The sequence below is a fragment of the Anser brachyrhynchus genome (genome assembly GCF_964034855.1).
Source record: "Anser brachyrhynchus genome assembly, chromosome: 1".
Taxonomy (NCBI): Eukaryota; Metazoa; Chordata; class Aves; order Anseriformes; family Anatidae; genus Anser; species Anser brachyrhynchus.
Window position 1 is genome coordinate 116095029 of NC_137694.1, and position 21774 is coordinate 116116802.

The 21774-nt window shown below is 41.9% G+C and overlaps 1 protein-coding gene across 5 annotated transcripts in view; it reads right to left on the minus strand.

The window, feature by feature from the left end:
• KCNJ6 (potassium inwardly rectifying channel subfamily J member 6) overlaps positions 1–19375 on the minus strand; it is a 164257-nt gene extending 144882 nt beyond the window's left edge. For 3 of the 5 annotated variants that reach the window (XM_080594087.1, XM_080594084.1, XM_080594085.1), the window contains exon 1: positions 19239–19375. The gene's annotated coding sequence lies outside the window, so the exon portion shown is untranslated. The remainder of the gene's footprint in view (positions 1–19238) is intronic. The other 2 variants (XM_080594086.1, XM_080594083.1) reach the window with 2 other exon arrangements.
• Positions 19376–21774: the final 2399 nt, after the last annotated feature.

Genomic DNA, 21774 nt, shown 5'->3' on the forward strand with positions numbered 1-21774 from the left:
GGAGGGGGAGGGGTGGAGTGGAATAGAAGACTGCCAAAACATGGATTACAATGCAACAAAATCTTAGCCTCAAACGTTATTCAGAATGGTATTGTGTAAACAAAGGAAGCAGCTCTGCTGCCCTACTGTTCTAAGGATACCAAAAGACTTGCTTTAACCTTGCCAGGGGGCTAGGTGCCAGTGACAAAAAATAACAGTGTAACATCTGTTTTTTGTGATTGTCACTCAAAAATGAGAAAGGAACAATCAATTTCTTCAATATGCATGACTGAAAACAACATGGATATTTAGCATCATCTTTATCAGAACATGCTTTTGTGAGCTGATGCTTTTCCCAGCCTGTTCTCCTATGCAGCCCACATGTTGTACGGACTTCAAGACAAGGACATTTCAGGACTGGCATCAGGGCTCCTCCCCAGTCATAGCTGTCCCTGGGGTCTCAGGCCCAGGGTGACTCAGTCAGTGTTCTGGAGCCTTTCTTGCTAAAGGCCTCTTCTTACCTCCTCTTCCTCCAAATGTCTCAGTGAGGCAGCCAAGCATGCTTAATCCTTTCTCAACATCTGCTAATAGGGCAGGATGCTTCTGGCACATGCAATCAGTCTCTTGTAATTTATAGGCAACTTGGTAAAACAGCTGTCCTACATTTCTGAAGTACTGAACACGCTGAAGAAGCATTTGGCTAAAAACAATGCAAAACAACTTTGCTCTTTAGAGAAAATGTTCTGTGAAAGCAAAGCATAAGAAAGAATGTTAAAAAGCCATCAGGCATGATCAAACCTTGCTGTTAGGTGCTTGCTGTCAGGAGTGGGATGCACTGATTATTTTGTGCCTAACTCCCAAGAGTACAGAGAAACATATATTTCAGGATGGAATATGGAAGATCTAGCATGTTTAGGAAAGCTATGTTATTCTCTGGTTGTTCCCGGTCCTTTGTTTTTATAGCCAATTATTCTTGTTTGAGTGGAATGGCTTGTGTTTGTTGCTATTGAACTGGATTCTATTCTTTCAGACCTTTTCATCACTTTGCCAAGGCCATTTGGATTGCTAACCTTACCCTCTGACATACTATCATACTCTGTAGGTACAATTTATGTAATGATGAACTCCCAACTCCTTGCATTAAGCAGAGCATCTGGCCTAAAGAAATAACCATCAATGGCAGTTGTGATGGATATGTGTGGTGTGCCTGATCATGTTGTATCCTGGATCTGGGGAAGACAGAAGACAAATAGCCAAGGGCTAATTTGAGCAATGCATCCCTACCCACCCACCCCACTCCAGTGTTGGCCAAATTTGGAAGAAAATATGACTCAAGCCTAATTTGAAAGAAGATAACATTTGTATGCAAACATGACCTTAAGTCAATCATCTTACCCCATAAATAGTGAGCATCCCAGGAGCCCTTTGACCTTTCCTGACATGACAGCGGGCTGCACACCACGACCTCTGGTTGGGCAAGGATGCCTACGAAGGTTACTTCTGCAGATTGAGAGGACCCTTGTTGCTACAGATAATTGGTAAGTGGATTGGGAAAGAAACAGCATGCTCATGCACTGTAATGGTGCTTTTTGATTGCACTTTATAATTTTAGGTAAGTAGCATAAAGGATTCACATAATGTATATTATTGTTTAGACATAAACCATTGACCAAGTCGGGGACTAGGAGTGAATTCAGTCACACCTATGCTCCTTACCTCTTTGGTTCAAGGAGTTTAGAAAGCAAGGGTGTCCACTCTGAACCTCATGACTCAATAGGAGGGTTTTCTTGATGTAATGTCACCTAACCCAGTTCCTTACACAGTCTTTATGTAGTATATAATGTTATTCCTTTAGTGTCTTTGATTAGTATATGGTGTTTTTTATATAGTGTGTAATTAGGTGCAAATGACAGTTATAATCAAGTGTACCTTGCCGTCACCGAATCTTTGTTAAGTCACATAAGCTTTGTTATCAATAAATCATATTGCTTCTTCTCTCTTCCGAGTGAATTGCATATCTTTATCCTTTCACACTGGCAGTTATCAACTGATAACTCTTCTTTGGCACACTTTTATAAATAGTTTTGTAACCATAATTAGGTAATTTCTTTTAGACCAAGTTTCACTGCTTCCTTATTAGAATACTGTGGCAGACAGGGCAATGTCTTCACAAGGTTAAAAAATATGACCTTCTCAGCTTCTTTCCTAGCCTATATTGATCTACTATGGAATGAAATTAGATTGGCTTGATGCAATGTGCTGTTGACAAAACCAAAACTAGCACCTAAACTAGTTTTTATTTTTTTCCAGGAGCTTAAGGTGAGGTGAATGGTCCATAATTCACTGGTTTCTCTTCCTTTTGATTCCAAGTCCTTGTCAAAGTCATTCAAGTTTGCACATAACTAAAAGCTTCTGTCATCCTTCCCTTCAAAGACAGATAAAATCCTCCTCCAGTAAGTTTATAAGCAAAGGTGCTCTTTCTTTGTCTTGAGGAGACAACACTCCTCTTTCCACTAGTTCAGGGAACAGCATTCTGTGGTCAAAGAATCCAAAGTCTATCCCATTTTATACCATCTGAGCAGCTGGGTCTGAGTGCTAGTCCTTATCCCTTCATGAGCTTGGAACTTCACTAAAAGAACGGGCCAAGATCAAGATCATTTTCTTGATGTTCATGTTCCTGTTATTTCCCTTAGACTTTTGCTGCAGCTCTCTGAGTTTCTTGATTAATTTTGATCTGTTTATTGAAGGTAGTAACAGTTGCTGGAGTAAGAAGTGTGGGTAGTGACACAAATAAGCCCGAGTAACTTTTCATTTACTTTGTTCAGACACAGGCTGTTTGGTGGTAACACATCTCCTGGATTTTTGAAGAGTCATTTGGTAATAGACCTGGAATAAACCATTTTATTTATTTTATTTTATTTTATTTTATTTTATTTTATTTTATTTTATTTTATTTTATTTTATTTTATTTTATTTATTTTATTTTATTTTATTTTATTTTATTTATTTTATTTTATTTTATTTTATTTTATTTTATTTTATTTTATTTTATTTTATTTATTTTATTTTATTTTATTTTATTTTATTTTATTTTATTTTATTATTATTTTTTTTATGCCCACCTGGACAATGTTACTGTTCCTGATATCCGTTGATAATTACTCAGGAGCTAGAAAATGTTTCCAAAGATGAATGCAGCCAACTTTATCCTTCCTTCTATTCTGTTACTGGTACTGCTGCAAAACCTATACAAGTATCTACTGACTGTAGAGGTTTCCTGTGAAATTTTTATGATCATTGATTCATCTGATGGCTCATTTTTTGCAGTTTTCTTTCATGAGTCTTACACAATTCCATTAAGTGACACTTCCAATATCTTTTCCCTCTCAACCCCCACTGAAAGGGAAATACATCTCTTGGAAATCCAGTCCAAGACCTGAGACGAAGCACTAACCTCATCTGTCACTCTGTCACTTATTCTCCTGTGCATCATGTCCAGTATGTGCAAATGTTGCACATGCATGTGTGGCACCTTGGGGAATTAGTCTTACTGAGAAGAAGGATTTACTTCACTTCATGCTAATGCCAATATGGTGTGTTGCTAGTGTTTCTGGATGCTGTTCACATTCTTGCAAAATGGATACCAAATATTTCCATCCTGATTTTCACAGGGATGTATGTGACTCTGCAGAGTTTGAGGCACGGGAAAAACATGTTTATGTCACTTAAAAACTGTTACTTTTTAAAGAGAACTTGTCAACTGAGAATTTGTACCTTTCTCCAAACAGGTAAATGAATATGGCTCTGCTGCATTGAGCTTGGCTCTTAAGCTGGATTTGCATCCAGCTTTTGCCCATGGCTGGTTATATAATACTGCAGCAGCATGGAAAGGCAGGAACTGCTTGATGAGGAAAGTGACAGTGGAATGGAGCATTGAATTTCATCATAAAGGTGAACAACCTCAGTTTATCACAGCTAAGAAAGTGAGGTTCTTTAACAGGGTTTTTTTGGATTAGAAGATAATTGTACTGGGCAAAAATTGCTGGGTAAAAAATTGCTGCAACCCTTTACTTTAATTAAGTGTCCTGATAAAAAGCATGCATAATTGTGTACTTAGCAGTAGATTCCTGTGGCCCTGGTTTGGTTTGAATAGTTGACTGTTTGCAACCACTGACCATGACATCGTTCTGTCATTCAGGAATCCCCAAGTGAGCAGAGCTGTATGATCAGCAGATGGAGATCATACTGGAAGGTTCTGGAATGTGGTGTTCTCCACTCATGGCACTAGACCGAAGGTGCTAGGAACCAACCAGCACAGTGCAAAGCAGCTATATCATCTATGCCAGCAGAGAACCAGGCATTCTATTTCATCCTTGGATCAGTTTTCCATACCTGTACTCACCCATCTTGAGGAACTAGCTCTGTAGGGATACAATTTCTACCTGGTATGGGTTTGTTGCACTCAAGCAAAACTCTGTTTCTGTCCTCCAATATAAGATTCATTCCATATAGCACACAGTAAGATTGCATGACATGCAAATCAAGAGTTAGTTTGGCCTGTATCTCTTTTCATCATATCTTCCTTTTACTACACTGTTACTGTGGAGCTGCAAGCTGTTGTATGCTGCATCTACGTTAGTGCTTTGCTAAGCTTGAAATGTTTTTATTTCTGTAGGAATTGCTAGAGGCAGGAGAGCTTCATTTGAGAACCTAATTAAAAGTTCAAAGTGTTAGTAATTAGGAAAAAACATTATTTGACTTTAAACAGAACATGTGTCATCTCAGAGTCCTTGATGAGTATGAGAGAGAATAAACAGAGATCTGCAACTGACTTCTCAGTCATTGTCCTGATACTGCTGCTTTGCTTCCTAAGATGAAACTTTTTTTTTTTTTTTAAATGTTAAGGACTGTGTTCTTTGATCCTGTCCCACTGTCTGTAGAAGGTGTACAGGTTAATAAGGGCTATAATTTCTTTTTGTTTAGAAAATGGAGTACACTGTCTGCCTGTGGTTCTGAAGTGTTTCTTAGCACTTCACCCCTGCATGATCTTGGAGACAAAGTGTGTCATTCTGGTAGGAGAAAGAATTTATGATTCCAGTGGGTGAATGAAAACAATTTCAGTGTAGGTGAGGGCATATCACAGTATCACAGTATCACAGTATCACAGATTTCTAGGTTGGAAGAGACCTCAAGATCATCGAGTCCAACCTCCGACCTAACACTAAGTACTCCACTAAACCATATCGCTAAGCTCTACATCTAAACGTCTTTTAAAGACCTCCAGGGATGGTGACTCCACCACCTCCCTGGGCAGCCCATTCCAATGCTTAATAACCCTTTCGGTAAAGAAGTACTTCCTAACATCCAACCTAAAACTCCCCTGTCGCAACTTTCGCCCATTCCCCCTCGTCCTGTCACCAGGCACGTAGAACAGACCAACCCCCACCTCTTTACAGCCTCCTTTAAGGTAACTGTAGAGAGCGATAAGGTCGCCCCTGAGCCTCCTCTTCTCCAGGCTGAACAAGCCCAGCTCCCTCAGCCGCTCCTCGTAAGACTTGTTCTCCAGACCCCTCACCAGCTTGGTCGCCCTTCTCTGGACTCGCTCGAGCACCTCCATGTCCTTCCTGTAGCGAGGGGCTCAAAACTGAACACAGTACTCAAGGTGCGGCCTCACCAGAGCCGAGTACAGGGGCACAATCACTTCCCTAGACCTGCTGGCCACACTGTTTCTTATGCAGGCCAGGATGCTGTTGGCCTTCTTGGCCACCTGGGCACACTGCTGGCTCATATTCAGCTGACTATCAACCAATACTCCCAGGTCCCTCTCGGCCAGGCAGCTTTCCAGCCACTCATCTCCCAGCCTGTAGCTCTGCTTGGGGTTGTTGCACCCCAGGTGCAGGACCTGGCACTTGGCCTTGTTGAACTTCATACAGTTGACCTCAGCCCATCGCTCCAGCCTATCCAGATCCTCCTGCAGAGCCTTCCTGCCCTCGGCATATACTAGAGGACAGAGTTTATTTCCTTCTAATGTGGGAAAATTAGAATTTGTCTACTCTTCATATCAGGAGAATTGGTTCACTTTTTAATATGCCTCTATAGCCGTGAACTTTCTCATCAAGGAATGTACAAAAAGAGATGAGTGCCTTCAGGAGGGGTATGGGAATTCTATCCCTGTGTGGAGGGCAGCTATGGCATGTTTACAGAGGACCAGTGGGGATAAAATACTTTGTTGAGCAGCCTTGACAAACTGAATGAAGAAAAAAAAAAATCTTTTTTTTTTTTTTTTTTTTTTAATGCAGATATAAGGAGCAGAAGGAGCATAGGGAAAAGAAGGTGGGGGAAAGATCAACAACTTGGGGAGTACATCATGACTATTTAGTTTATTGCAGTACCTAAAACAGCTCTGGTGGCCTAGGGTATAGTCTAGAGACACTTGTATTACTGGAGCTAAGAAAGAAGCTGGAGGAAACAGCTGATCAAAAGCAAAGCAGAGAAGGGGTATATTTGTTTCAGAATTACTTGTAAGGCTCTTGCTGTGCTCTTATTAGCAGATGGAAATTGTAATAATTTCATTCAAGTGACTACTGTCACGTTGCAAGTCAATCAGAAATCTGTCTTAAAAAAAATACTGATTATGTGATAGTTAATGCTGTTAATTCACATTTACAACATTTGTCCCTCATACGTCTATGAGGAGAATATCACTATACTATGGTTCTTCCATGAAGACTGATGTGATGTAGGTGATAAAATTTAATTAAGGACCTGAATGTATTCCTCACTGAAACGAGTAGGAAAAACTCCTGTTCACTTCAAAAGCAGCAGTTACCTTGTACGTATGACTAGTAGCAAAAATATCCAACTGAAAATATCAGAAGAAAACAGCTCATGTTAAGGACTTAGAAGTAACTCAAACTAAAACTGAGGTGCTTTAATATTCCTGTGAATAACTATATATGCCCAGATAACCTTATGGACTCCAGTTGTGCAGAGTGACTCACACAACAAACATTTGCCACGAGAATGATTAAAATTATTAACATTTACTTTTGTTTTGCTGAAAATGAATTAAAAGTTTCTCCAAATGATGTAGCTTCCTATTCTAGTACACATACACACAAAAAGAATGTAGATAAAGTATTTGTTGAGGGAAGGAATGTAACATTTTTAAAAGGAAAATTCCAAAACCACTTTTTGGACTGGGATGCTGTACACCTACTTTCTGTGGGAGAAAGCTTTGCAAATGAAATATAAGCCTTCTAGAAATATGACACAAATTTGGAAAAGATTGCCAAGTAATCATCTGATGAAAGACTATTCACATAGAAAAATCAAGTTATACACTGAGAAGCAGCCAAGTTAGCAGCAAGAGACAAGGATATTCAAAGTGGAAGGAAATCTAAAATTTAAAAATGAGAATAATGAACATGAGAATATTAAAAATCAAAATAGATGAGGAGGTCCCTGATGACTGTAAACAGGCAAATGATATGCCTTCCTTTTAAAATAGACAAGAAGGTGGATTTAGGAAACTACAAGCTGATTAGTCTTTCTTCAGTCCTTGAGCAAAACTGTGCAGGAAATTCTTGAAAAGATATTTCCAGACACATGAAGGACAAGAACATGATCAGGAACAGCCCTTTGAAAATCATGCTTTACCAATCTGGCAATCTTCTACAATGAAGTGACTGGGCCTGTGAATGAGGTCTGTGGGCAAAGAGAGGACAAGTGGACTAGATAGGTAGACTGTACGGAGGGGTGAAGAACTGTCTGGACCTTTGAGCTTGAAGGGTATGCGGTTTCGAGTCTAATGGTGGTGCCAGGGGTTCATACCTTCTGGGGCCAATGTTGTCTAATCATTTCATAAGGGACTTTTAACATGGCCAGCCTCTGGATGACACCAAAATGGAAGGAGCAGTTGGTGCACAAGGTTGGTAGGGGTGTTATTCAGAGGGATCTTGACAAGCAAGAGGAATGGGCTATGAGCATCATAAAGTTCTACAAGGACAAATGCAAGCTCCTGCACCTGGGGCAGAGCAAGCCATGCATCAGTGCAGGCAGGTGACCAACTCATTAGGTAGCAGCTCTGCAGAACAGGATCTGTGGGTTCTACAGACAGCAAGTGCACATGGCTCAGTGGTGTACCCTTAAATCAGTGGAAGATGAATGTATACTGAGATGCATTAGTAATAAAATATCAAGAAGGATGAGGGAAGTGACTGTTCCCTACTGCTTGGCACTGATAAGGTTTGACTAGAGACCTGCAGAGGTCCCTTATAACCTACTTTTTCTATATTTCTGTGAAATGATTTCATAATTCTTATATTCAATCATATTAATTAAGCTTTTTTGAGTGCATTAGAGATCCCATGTAAGGTTAAGATAGAGTAATTGTTACACATACATTCAACAAGAGCCTGTTCACATGAACCAAAATTCTGAAAGATTGTAGGACATACAAGATTTGATCCCTGATTATTAGATATATTCACAGGTAATGCGAAGGAAAAACATTTTATTTTGCAGTTACTTGTGTAAGTATTTTTTATTTGGGGGATGAAGCTTTCTTTTTTTTTTTTTTTTTAAGTTTTAGTTCTAATAGTTCTAATTTTGACCTCTGTACTAATCCTTAATACATGTTTATCTAGCTGCAACAGAACTACACTCTTCTCCTCCTCTTTGCCTCCCACGTCGGTGTGTAGGATTAAGTAGAAGTGCTAATTCTAGGTTATTGAGTATCGCTTTGATGATTACAGTTATAACCAGAGAGCACAGTTTGGGATTGAGTTTTTTGGTTTCTCTTTTTTTTTTTTCCTGATAGCACATCTTTGGTGAAGCTCAAGTGAATATGAGAACAACTGACAAAATTCATTCCTTAGACTGAATATGTTGAGTTTTGGAATACATCCTCTGGGTCCACCCTCACTCAACTTTAGGTCTCACTGAAAATAAAAGCTAGCCTGAAGCCAGAAGCCTGCTTGGTGTAGAAAGTTAAAGTTCTTCCTCTGTGTAATGTTTAAAAAGTGAAGCCTGACTTTTGTCCCTATTCTGCTCATAAGGCGGTTGCTTGAGGTCTTGTTTTAAAGAACAACATGAAGATTTCCTGTTGATTCAGTTGGTGGTGTTTCCTCTCACCTTTCCCAATTGCACAGCCCAGCTCCTTAGCTTGTCTTTTTCTTGAACCGTATGGTGTAGCCCTGCCTACACACTTGTTGGCTACAACTTCACCTGGTATTTCAATGGGCCTACTGCTCAAGAAAATAACTTTTCATTAGGCCTGATCTAATGTTTGCTTACTTATCGGGAAGGTCATCTTCACACAGTATCTAGTCCAGCATGATTATGAGCCATGATACCTCTTCCACGAAGAATATGGTTTCTCTTCTCTCAGTTTCTACTTCATCGTAGTGGTCTGTCTAAACAGCTGATTTAAACTATTTTTGCTTTGCTCTTAAACTTAAACTTAGACATATCGTCACAAATCTATATGGGTCTGATCCTGCACTATTTTTTTTTTATGGAAAATTTTACTTAAGGGAAAGTAGCAATAGCAAAAATCTGACTTAGTTCTGATTTTTTAAGAAGAATGATGATATTTCATTTGTTGGTGTGAGGAAGTATAACATGACATTTTTTATGCGTCTGATTTTTCTATTTCAGATGTGCTCATCTACTGCTGTTTACTGACATTCTATGCAATTTGCAACAGCCATCCATTTTAAAATAATCTCCTTTGAATTGTATTTTTATATTTACTCCCAAATCTATGCTTTGGACCTAAAACAGACTGATCTTTTTTCAAGGTCAAACAAAAATACTCTGGCTCCAACTTCTGGTAAATGTTTGGGGTGATACACAGCCATCTTTGTTGGAAATGTGCTCTGCTTACTGTATTCCTAGGGAGCTGCTAAACACCCATAGGAGTACAATGTACTTGTACTGCAGTGAAATGTGAGAAACTGCATCTTAAAATCATCATAAAGAAGAAGGAATTCAGAATATTAGTAGACACTTCTAAAATATGTTAGTTAATCACTTTCTCTCCATCTCCTGGCTGTACTCTTAGAATTACATAGCGCAAATAGGAAAAAGTTTAGGCTGGATTATACAAAGATTTCTGCTGACAGTTGTAAGTAATGAAGCCATCCTGAGCTGTACTAAGGAAACTGTATGTCAGACCACTCTCTCCTATGTTCTAGCCTATTTAAAATAAATTTACATTTAAGGTCTGATATGAAACCCATTGAAATTAATGGAAAGACTTTAATACTCTTTGACTCAAATGCATATACAAGATCACATATTTCCCGTGATTCTATTTCTGTAACGGGTTGGCAGGATTTACTATTCCTATACATTTTCAGCAAATTTTCCTCTGGTCTCTTTTATTATTATTACTTTCTGTCATGATCACATCATACATCTTTTCTCTTCAACATCTCTAAGGGCCTACCTGATTTTTCCTACCAGCCACCAGCTTAATTCTCTTCTAAGATGTGAGTTGTATGCGATTCCCCAAACCCACCAGTTTGGCTTCTGAATGTGGGTGTAATTAAAAACAAAACAACAAACAAACCATGAGATCTCTTCTTTGAAAACAGTTCAACCCAGAACTTCTTCCTAATTCTGCTTTCTTTATATTTTAAGTCTTTGACTTTATACAGTATTTTTGCTTGAATTCTGTTTGGAGATGAATTTTTTTCATATCTGCTATTGTTACCTCTTATTTCATGAACAGAACAAAGTTATTCCCTGCAGCACACAATGCTGGAATGCAGCGTGACAATAATAAACATTTGTAGCTTACACACAGTGCATATTATTTTTTTCTAGATAGCAGTTTAGAATATTTTAGTAATTATTTTTTATATGTCCATAAGGCAAGGACACTGCTAGTGTTAATTTAGTGTATTAGCTATGTTGTAGTTTCTTGTGAAATGTATTTCTGAATCCTGTGACCTGGTAAGAGATTGATTTGTATGAAAATGATAAACTCATTAGTTGCAAGAGGTAGAGAGATGGGAAACAGCAATCAACAATATTGAGAAGTTGGAAATAGCCTTACATTTTCAGAGAGTGACCCCAGAACGGTGGAATTAATTGTTCTGAATGTGGGAGGGTTTATGATCCAGTTCAAGGGTTGTTTATTTTTTTCCTTTCACTTTTTTGTATGTCTTTATTCCTTCTCTCTTGACATTTTCTCCCTCCCACCCCTTCCAGATTTTCACTGTCTTAAATTTGTGTGTAGCATCTCTGACTAGAGATGGAGAACTCAGTCAGACCCAGAATTTGGCACTGGAATGCTGTAGAAGTTTGTGGTCACTTTTTAAATATGTAAATCCAAATATTGAGAAAGAAGTAATGGCAATGAATGTCTAGAGAACAGTTACATGAGATCTGTGTTCTCACATGCACTCATAGCACTCACAACTGCCAAACCAACACTGATCAACAACTACCACAAAATCATACTGTAAATACCCTATATATAATTATAGTCACCATCACTAGAATATTGCACATATTGCTGGACAATTTTGTTAATACATAGGATCTTCTATTTGCTTGCTTCTCTTTCTGATTTTATTAATAACTTCAGTATATTTCTGGAAAGTAGATTAGCATTACTTTGTTTTTAATCCTGAAAGACTTCTAATGCACTTTGCGCTTTAATGTAATTATGCCTAATAGATGGAATACAGCGGCTTCATAAAGATTGTTCTTATCCCTGCCGGATACTTTGCTGAGATAAACGGGTATCTAGTTTATTTAACATGATTAACTACCTGAAGTATTAAAATTCTTATACAGCAATTTGTAACATCCGAGAATTGCAAGATTACTGGAGAGACACTGCATTTTATGGGGCAGCCCCAGTTTGATGTTCACACCACACTGGGTAGTGTTAATGGGCTGCAACCTAATAGCCTCCTTTCTCCTCCTCCCCTGTAAAAAATAATGCTGGGTGAAGATCTGATAATCCCTAGTTCTCATTCAGTAAAGAATTAAATGAGGCATTTTATTTATCTCCCATCTAAAAGGGCTGAAGCACAAACCAATATGCTTTCCTGCATTTGTACCAGAGAAAGCAAGTAGCATGCTAAGGAGAATACAGCACCATGTCTGTACTGTTTCTACTGGAGCTGGCACAGTTTCCATTACTTCCCTTCCAGCTCAGCCTTCTTTCATCTCCACATTGACACAGAGGCCATGATTCAGAGCCCACTGCAACTGATGGCACTCTTGATGTCCTTAAACAACCACTGGTTTTAATTACCAAAAAAGGTTTCCTTCTACCCTTGCATATCTATGTTCTCTCCACTCCTGCTGTTGTTTCCAGTTCTAATGGTTCAAGGCCACCTCTGAGATCAGGAAGTGCTGAGCTGCTCCATGCTGCAGCTGAAGATCATCAGAAACAATGGGAGAAAATAACACCAAGCTTTACTTCCATGTATTCTTGAGATTTTTATAAGTCAGCCAGGAAAACAGTGATGTAGGACCATGAAAATCAAGAAATTTAGTGGGTACAATTCTGTCTGGAAGCTCTGAAAACAGGGTTTCATCTTCCACACCTTCTGCAAAAATAGGATGCTACATTGGTTTACTTATTTGAGATGCATCCTGTGAAACCTGAAGCACCAAAATGTGACAACTCTAGAGGTCTACTGAGACCTTTGCTGGACTGAAGTTTCACTTTAGAGTTACCTGTCTCTTCTCACCAACTCTACAGGGAGCCCAGGAAAACTATTATTGAAAAGCAGACATTGACTGTTGAAGATTTTTCTGCGGAAATCTAGCCCCATAGAAATCAATGAGGAATTACCTCTTCATGTCCAGACAGATACTGAGCTGGAAGAAGAGGCATCTTAATTACAATCACTTAGAATAAATGCTTATTTTCAAGAATGGAAAATTGATCTACAAGCAGATAGAAACTGCAGACTGTGTGTGTCAACAGGAGATGACGGGAGAAAAAGTAGGAAGGTAGGAAATGTCATTATTTTCTCATTCTTCAAATTAATACTTTGAGGCAATTGCTAATGTCTTGAGTATGATAAATACTAAATTATGTGAGATAATTTCTCCTTTGCTTTCATTGACAAACTTGTCTGTATTGACTAGATACAATGAGAGGTTTTTTTTGTTTGTTTGTTTTGTTTTGTTTTAAATAGAAAGCAAAAAGCAGAGGATTTCCTGCAATGCTGCAAAGTGCTCTGAGCTGGTGAGCCTAATGCAGGGATGCTTATGATAAAGCACTGCAGAACACAGTTGATTAGAGCATTGAATTAACTATGCTCTCGTGAGCTCTCTCTTTCTCTCATCATCTTGTTCTTTCTTTCAGCCTTCTATTTCACCCTTTCAATCTGCACATTATTGTTTTCTTGTCCAAAAGTTTTTTTTTTTTTTTTTTTCCTGAGAATTCAGCACAAATGTCAGCACTCTGCTTTCCTTAGGAAACAAGCCCCAGCGTTCTGCTCCAGAGAGTCTCAATATGTCCTGTGCACTGGTGGCTTCCTCTGGTCAGGCTCCAACAGTCTATCTAGATTAAATGAATACAGAATAACACAGTACAGCTGTATAAACCTATGATCTTTACTGTTTATTTGACTATGAATTGCTGTGACTGGTACGACAGCAGCAATCAGAAGTAGGACTTCTCTTTCTAAAGGTGCGGTTGAACTTAAAGACCTGATGCAGTTAGGTCAAAAGGTATGAAGGGAAATGAAATTCAAGGTTAAGGGTCTGTCTGCAGGGCTGTGGTAAGATGTAGGACAAAGCTTGGCTAAAGCTCCTCTCCACACCAACACTGTCTCCAGCCACTCTCTTTAGCCATTGGGGCACACGAGGATCAGGTGTCACTGCCTTGCAACTGAATGACAAAGACCACATTTACATTTGCAACAATTGCCTGAAGTCTCTGAGTTAGGATGAGTCAGATACTTCCTCTGGTTGGGATACTTTTCTGAAGGCTCAGGTCTCTACATACATTGCAAAGTCTGAAGGTTAGCTCCCTCAGTATGAACCACTTATGACGTACATGAATGGGTAGGTCATTGGCAGTAAGGTTTAATATCAGCCTTTCTGACTTAAATGTTTGAATGAGCCTTCACTGTCTGCACTAACAGTGTTATTAATGCAAATGCTTTAAAAACTTACATCTCTGTAGGACTGTGATTTAGTCCTGTGAATTGCAAGCTATGTGTGAGAGAGTTCAAGTTTTCTAATTTTTCTAACATGTTTTCTGCCCTTTCAAGTTTTCTAACTAGTTCTGCCCTTGGATATACTATATTATTTTCCTACCAAAATGAGACAAGAAAGAAAATGTTTCTTGGAAGTAAATAATATTCAAACTGAAGAATTGTCTATGTTATAAATATATACTTCCATCCAAATTCTTGCATTCATTTTGAGGTATAGACAAGCCAGATAGAATAGGCCCTTTTTTTTTTTTTTTTCCTAATATTGAGGTAATATATACTATTGTAATAAAGCAATGCCTTTTCTCATCTTATTGTCGGTTAGAGCTACAGTAATGGTATGATTCCTATTCTTGTGGATGCTTATACTGGTAATATCATGTTGTACCTCATATGCAGATACCATTAATGGCTGACCTGAAGCTGTAACTGACAAACAGAAACAGTGAATCAATGGGTTTTCACCTTTTAGGTGATTTTTTTTTTTTTTTTTATACAAAACTCTATTAACTAATACTCCAGAGCAAAAGTTCTTCTTGTTTATGTTAGAGACTGTCCTGCAACCTCTGCCATTGACTGGGGCTTCTGCAGTCAAGACTGTATACAGTCCCTCCATTTACAGGGATCTTCACTGATTTTACTGGTCATCGTGTGGCCATGAGGATCCATTCACCTGAACTGCTGGTAGAAATTGCACATCATTTAAGAACTTTATTCTTATTTTTTTTTCTTATTTTTTTTTCCCTGTACCAGAAGGCAGGATGTTCTGCTGGCCATATGTATAAGCTTGACAATAAAGTGCATGTCATTAGCTAGCAAAAATGCATTTTAATGTTCCTTTAAGCTGTAAATAAGGTATATTTCCTTTGTTGTGAAATTCTCTTAGCCCTGCATGATATCCTACTAGAAGTACCATGGGTGATATGTTAAATGAGGATGGTGCTTTGAGCCTCCTTATAATTCATACTTGCAGCACAGTACCTTTGCAGTTGACATACCAAAGTATATAATGACTAAAAAATGTCAATCTCTGCACATGACTTCTGAGTTTTTTCCTCCTCCAGCCCCTGCATGGACAGGACAGCTACCATTCTCTTTTTCAGTATGCTGAATTGGGGCGGGCGGTCCTTTTGACACACAATCCAAAATACTGGCAGTAGTATTTAGCTGAATCTGAAAAGCTGAAAGCTTCCAGGTGCCATGAGAGTCAGCACCCTTGCACATAATTAAAAATTGTATTGTTGTATGAAAAAGTGGATTTAGTAACCTCTTATTTTCAAGTCTATAATTTCAGCTATTCATAACACAGGTAATATAACTGTATTTCAAATACCAATAGCATTTTAGTAATACATCTGACACACAGTTTAAAAAAATATACACAACTATCTTCCAGGAAATCTCTGTCAAGCAGGAATGAGATTAGAACTCTTTCCTTGGGTCTACCGGCCAGTAAATTTAGCTTTCATTGTTTAAAAGGTGTTGGTCGGTTTCTGCATAATCACTATTAAATATTGATACATAATATACTAAGAATATCATTTTCTACTATCAAACTGCCTCCATCACTAAAAATCATGTATCTACATAAATGTAATAAACACCATCTCTCTTAAAACTGTCAGTGTTTAATTTTCCCAGTTAAAAGCAACATTTTGTAGCAAGCAGATGATAAAAACACTGATCAGAGCTCTAATGCTTTTAATAACAATGAAAATAAACAAGAAAAAAACATGAACATACATGCACTCTACAAGGCATAAACCACTACTATTTAAGACAGCTTAATTTATCTGAATTATATGCATTCTTTTACTTCTTACTTTTGTAGAAACACATAAATACATTCTTGAAAAAAAATACTATAAGGATATCATGACAAAACCAGTAAGCTTACTTCAACATTGTCCAGAGTTCTTGGTATTTATAGGTGAAAGAAAGAACAACATAGGATTAACATCTATGAAATATTTGAGTAAATTCCTTGTGTTGGATTTTTTTTATGAAAATTAAATCATACTTCTCTTTCATAAATTGAATGAATATAAAACAAGTTTACAAATAGATGCTTGTGAAAAAAATGTTTTCTGCAGAAAATAATGCATCTTGGGAAGCTTGTATTAAATTTTGTGCAAATGCACTGGCAAAAATTCTGTAAAGAATTCTGTCATTTACTAAACTGATTGAGGTTGTGGTTGTGGGATTTTCATTGATGTTCATATATATATGTATATAGTTCTGTTGCTCACAAGGTAAAATCATTTTGTAATTATCTGATAAAATTATTCTGACACTGCAGGAGTATTGCCTTACATAACAAAATCAATAGCTTCAAGTTTAATAAATGAGCTAGTAACTGCCCTGAAGATTTGTAATCTATTACTTCTTCCCATTTTCCCACAGGAAAGTAATGAGTTCCGAAGCCCATACTTACAGTTTAGTCCTTAATTTCTACACTCCTAATGAGATAAGCCTGAAAATGTTGGGCCTGTCATTAAGAAATTCATGTCTCTATTTCCATAAAGGCTTAACTTGTTAGTTCACTTGACTTGTCCTGAAGTGTAGTTTGGGCAAAAAGTGGATCTACAGTTCTTTACTAAAGGACTTCACTTCATCTATAATTCTTAGAGATAAATTTACTTGGGGTTCCTGCATGAGTAGAGATCCTGACTACCTCCCATGCACAGATAGGAATCACCTATGCAATTGTCTCTGGACTTATTTGAAACAGATAATTTATAGCGAAGAAGGAATCTAGAAGCAGGTGTGAATTGAAAATGTGATTATAGCTGAAGCATAACCTCAATTGTCTGGGAATTTAGACTCAAACCCAATAATTCTGCATGTATCTATAGTTTACTGCCCATCAGGACCAGGGTAAGGTTAAATAAATCTTGTTTGCTTAATGAAAAAAGAACATCCTGACACAGTGAACAGCACAAAAGTGACTAATCCATCTCTGTCTTCCCTAGTGAATATTATTCATTATGCTGTTTACTTTTCTAGAATATTTTTCCTAGTCTGAAGCAGTAATTGCATATATAACTACTAGTACGAGATATGTATAGCAACATTGAGCCAATAATTCACAGCTTATCAGTGTAATAAATATATATTTTTTATTTTTATTTTCTTATTTTTTGTCACCAGCCTGAATCCTTCCCTCCCTCCCCCTTTGTATATTTCTTTAAACTGTGCACCAAATGTCTGAGAGCAGTTCCTGATCAATAGGTGATTTTCTAATTAGTTGAACACGCCTGTCTGACTGGCACAAACTTCACCTGTGCAATTGTACACCTCAGCAGTGTGGTATCTCCCAAAGCTAAGATTGCAGTTTCTTTAAGTGCAATTTCTCCACAAGTTTTCCTCGGGAAAACAAGTTGAGAGCATATATTTTTCACCATTTCTGCAGGGCTCATTTTATGAACGTTGTGCATGTGAACGGTCATGCTGGGGAGCCATAACGAGCTCCTGAGAACCACTACAAAAGACTCACAAGAAGTTGTTTCTCTTCACAAAAAAGCTCAAGTAAGTTCGTTTAGAGCATGCCATTCGTTAATACTTGCGCTCTCAGCTCCCGCAGCCGTTTGCCTCAGGAAAGTTTAGCGGCCCTAGGTGAGGCTTCCTACGGTTCCCAACACCCTGCGGGGAGCAGCATGGGGTTTTCAGGGGTGTCCCCAGCTGAGAGAGGCAACCGATTCTCCCTCGGGGGCGCCTGCAGGGGTGCTCCCGCTGCCTCCCGGAGCCCCGGCGGTCCCGGCCGCTGGCCATGGTGCTGAACCCACCGCTGTTCGCGGTGCTGAAGCGGGGGAAGCAGAGCCCCGGCGGCCGGCGCGGAGCGAGGGGAGCGGCCGGGGAGCGGAGGGGGAGGCTGGTGTAAGCAGCGGTGTGGAGCTCGCCTGGAAGCAGCTTCTCCCTCCCGCGAAACCTGCCTCCCGCCGCGGCTGGAGAAGGGGCTCCCCTTCTCCACGCCGGGCACCGGCATCCCCGCGGCTGTGTGCGGAGATCCCTTCCCCACCGCGGCCCCCGGCCTCTTTAACGCTTTTACCACGAGAGGAAAGTTTTGTCTGCGATATCTCTTCTCCCCCCCTCTTTGCGACGGGACTTGGAAGGAAAGGGGAGGCAGCGGCGGCGGGGGCCGGGGGAGGGGAAGGGGGGAGTTATCTCCTACTTATTTATTTATTTAGCTCTTTCCTCCCTCAGGTCGCCATGGTGATACAGAGCTCGCTCTCCCTCCGACGAAGAGAAGACGGGCAGCCCCTTCGCGAACAACCCCCCGTCCCCTCTGCTCCCGCCGCTCTTTTACCCCAGAGGAGACCCTTCCCTCCCTGCCCGTCCGTCGGGGCCGGGGCCGCTCTACCCCCTCCGCACCTCTCCGGGTCCCCTCAGCCCGGCCCCGGTTGCCCTCTGCGCTGCCCGGTTCAGCCCAGCGCGACCCCGGCTCCCCCCAGCGGGGCCGCCCCCCGCTCGCCTCCCAGAGGAGGAGCGAGACGGGAGCAGCCAAAACAGCCCCACTACACCCCTCCCTTTGAAGTTTTTCCCAGACGGAGCGCTGCCGGGGAGGGGGCGACCGGGCGGGACGGGGCGACCCTGGTCTCCCCTCTTACCCCTGCCCGCGGGTGCCTGCTGCCGAGCCCCGGAGCGTGGGGACCCCCGCGCAGCCCCGGCCAGGTCCGCGGCGGCACCGCTCTGCCCGAGGGCGCGGGGCCCCTTCTCGGGAGGCTCCCGCGACGGCAGCTGGAAACGGGGCCGCTGGGGCCGGCCGCCAGCCCCCCGCCGCCCTCCCCCCCGTGTCCCCTCTCTGCTCCCCGCCCGCCAGCTCGCCGGTTGCCCGGTGGGGAGCGGCTGAGACCGCTCGCCCCCCGGTTACATAAGTAACGCACACCGCATCTCCCGGCACCGCCGCCGTGGCTGCCGAGGGGCTCGGGGAAGGGCGTTTCTTGGGGGGTGCGTGTTGGGGGGGCTGGAGAAACGCGTCGGACACGAGCCGCCGGGCACCGAAACGCCACCCCCGAGCCCTCACGTCCTCCGAGTCCCTTCGGGGAACCCTGCCCGCCTTACCTGGTGGCGGCACGCTGCTCTTACTCCATGCTGGCTCCCCGCGGGACGGGGCAGGGCGCTGCTGCCCGGCTCTGCACCGGGTCCGGCTCCCGGCCGCTTCGAGCGTGTGCGTGTGTGCGAGCGCCGCCGGCTGTCACACGGCCCCCAGGCTGCTCTTGGGGTCCTCCATTCCCCGCGCCGCTCGCCCACCTCCCGCGCCGCAGCCACGGGCACCCGCCGGCTCCCGGCTCGGCTCGGCTCGGCTCGGCTCGGCTCCGCTCGGCTCTGCTGGCCTCAGGAGCGGGGGGCCACCGGACAGCCGCGGCGGCGCCCCCGTGTCCGCCTGGCGTGGGGACGGGGGAGGCGGCGATGCGCGGAGCGCGGCGGGAGGGATGGAGGGAGGGAGGGAGGGAAAAAGGAGGGAGGGGAGGCGGGGGAAGCGCGGCCCCGCCGAGGAAGCCGCGGGAGGGCCCAGGGGCTGCGGCCGGCGCCGGGGGGCTGCGCTAGCCCGGCCGGCTCGGCGGCGGCGGCGGCGGGGCTGAGCGCGGCTGCAGGCAGCGCCACCTGCGGGCGTCGGGGGGCGTCGGGGGCGGCGCGCTTCTTCCGCGGGGGCGGCCCTGCCCGCAGCCTGTGCCGCCCTCCCGCGGAGTGTGGAGTCTGTTCCGGGAGCCTGTCGCCCTGCTGGGTGCTCCAAGGTGCAGGTGGAGGCGCGGGACCGTCCCTCTCTGTCCCCAGGTGCGTCCTCCCCAGTGAGGCGTCCGGAGGAAGCAAGAGTGCGGCCAGGTGAGCAGTGGAGGGCAGCAGACAAGGGGTTGTGTCCCGCAGGGCTTCTACGGTGCTTGAGGGCTGGTCTCACGCTGCAAGCAAGCCTCCACTTCTTTTACGACACTTAATAGCATCTTCCACCACCCTCCTCCTCGAGGATTAGCCCGTTGGTGTCTTTGCCACTACTGTACCACTCAGGTTTGGTTGAAACTGGCCACCAGAGTCCACATTCCTAGGAAGGAATGGTGGCTGCCAGACAAACAGGTGCACATGTTCAGACACAGACAGACAATTTACTTAAGCCTCCTTCTCTTACAAAACCTAGCTAAAAAGGTAGAACCAAGAAGATATTTGCCAGACATCATCCTGGCCATTTTCCTTGTAGGATGTATCCTTTCGAGGATGCTTCACCTTGCCTTTTATCTCTCTTGACTATACTTTGTTAAATTACCCATATTCCAAGCTATGCAGTGGGTAGCAGACTGGGGTTGTGGCTCTTTAGGTAACAAATAAGTCTGCACTTCCACTTCAACCCTGCCCACGGTGGGGGGTGGAGGGTGGGTGCAACACGACAATATTTAAGGTCGCTTCCAACACAAGCCGTTCTATGATTCTGTGTCAAATCAGCTTCTCTGCATTTTTTTTTCTGAGATTAGCTGCAAGCACAACCATCAGCTCCACAGCTCATCTGTGCTCTGTGACCACGGATCACCAGTGATCTTATCTTTTTCTCCTTCTGAGACAAAAGTAGTATTTTAAACCAGCACCACTTTAGCTTGTGAAATCTCCTTATTTGCATTTCCTTTCTCACCTCACCCTTCCTCTTCACACCTTCCTACATTTCCTAGTGTACTTTCTGGGAGGTTTTTTTTTTTTTCCTTTCTAATCTCATCCAAGTCCATGCATTTTTGTTGTGGATGTATTATAACATGTTAATCAAAAAAATGGCTGTGTTCTAGTTTCTTTAGCTTTTGCCATAAAAAGGAACCTCACTGAAAAGAGCAATAGAAGACCTCTTCTTTCTTGGAGGTTTGCATGACTATTAATTTCTTCTTGCAAATTACTGTTTTCTTTAAAATCTCTTCCATTAGGCTAGGAGCACATCTACTGAAATGGTATCTGCCCTTTGAGCTGAAGTTGCTTGTCTAGAGCCTGCTCCACCTGTTACTAATTTTTCATGCTTTCCTTTGCCAACACAGTAGGAAAAGTGAGTATATTCAAAGTGGAGGAAGGACGTCTGTGTAACAAGGATATGTATGAGCTTATCCTTGACTTCATGATCCTGACACCACGTGATATGTGATAAGTCCTTTTATCTTTATTAATTGTTAAATATTTCAAGAGGAACAGCATATGGATGGTTACATTGAGCTTGGAACCATATAGAATCATTAAATTGAGCAAACTCTTGTGCATTCCAAATGGCACTTTTTTTCTCTTGGGGCTCAAAAATTAAAATGGCTCTTGAACAGGTGCACAAATAATAATTTTATACTTAACCTGCTGTCCCCCTTCAATCTATTTGTCTCAGTTGCAGTTTTCTCAAAGCCAGCTCCATGAATCTCACTGAAGAACCTCTGAGAGTCTATTAATATTTATGCTCGCACACACAGAAAATATGCCTACTACTTCTTCAAGTCCCAGGCAAATGTCTGACCTGTATGTTGCTGAGATTTCTTTTCCCCTTGTATTTCATTTAAATGCCAGTTCAGTGGTTGAACTGACAGTCTCTAAATCTGTGTTGCTTTTTCCAGGTGATTTCAGTTAATGGGTTTTGACTCAGAGATCCCTC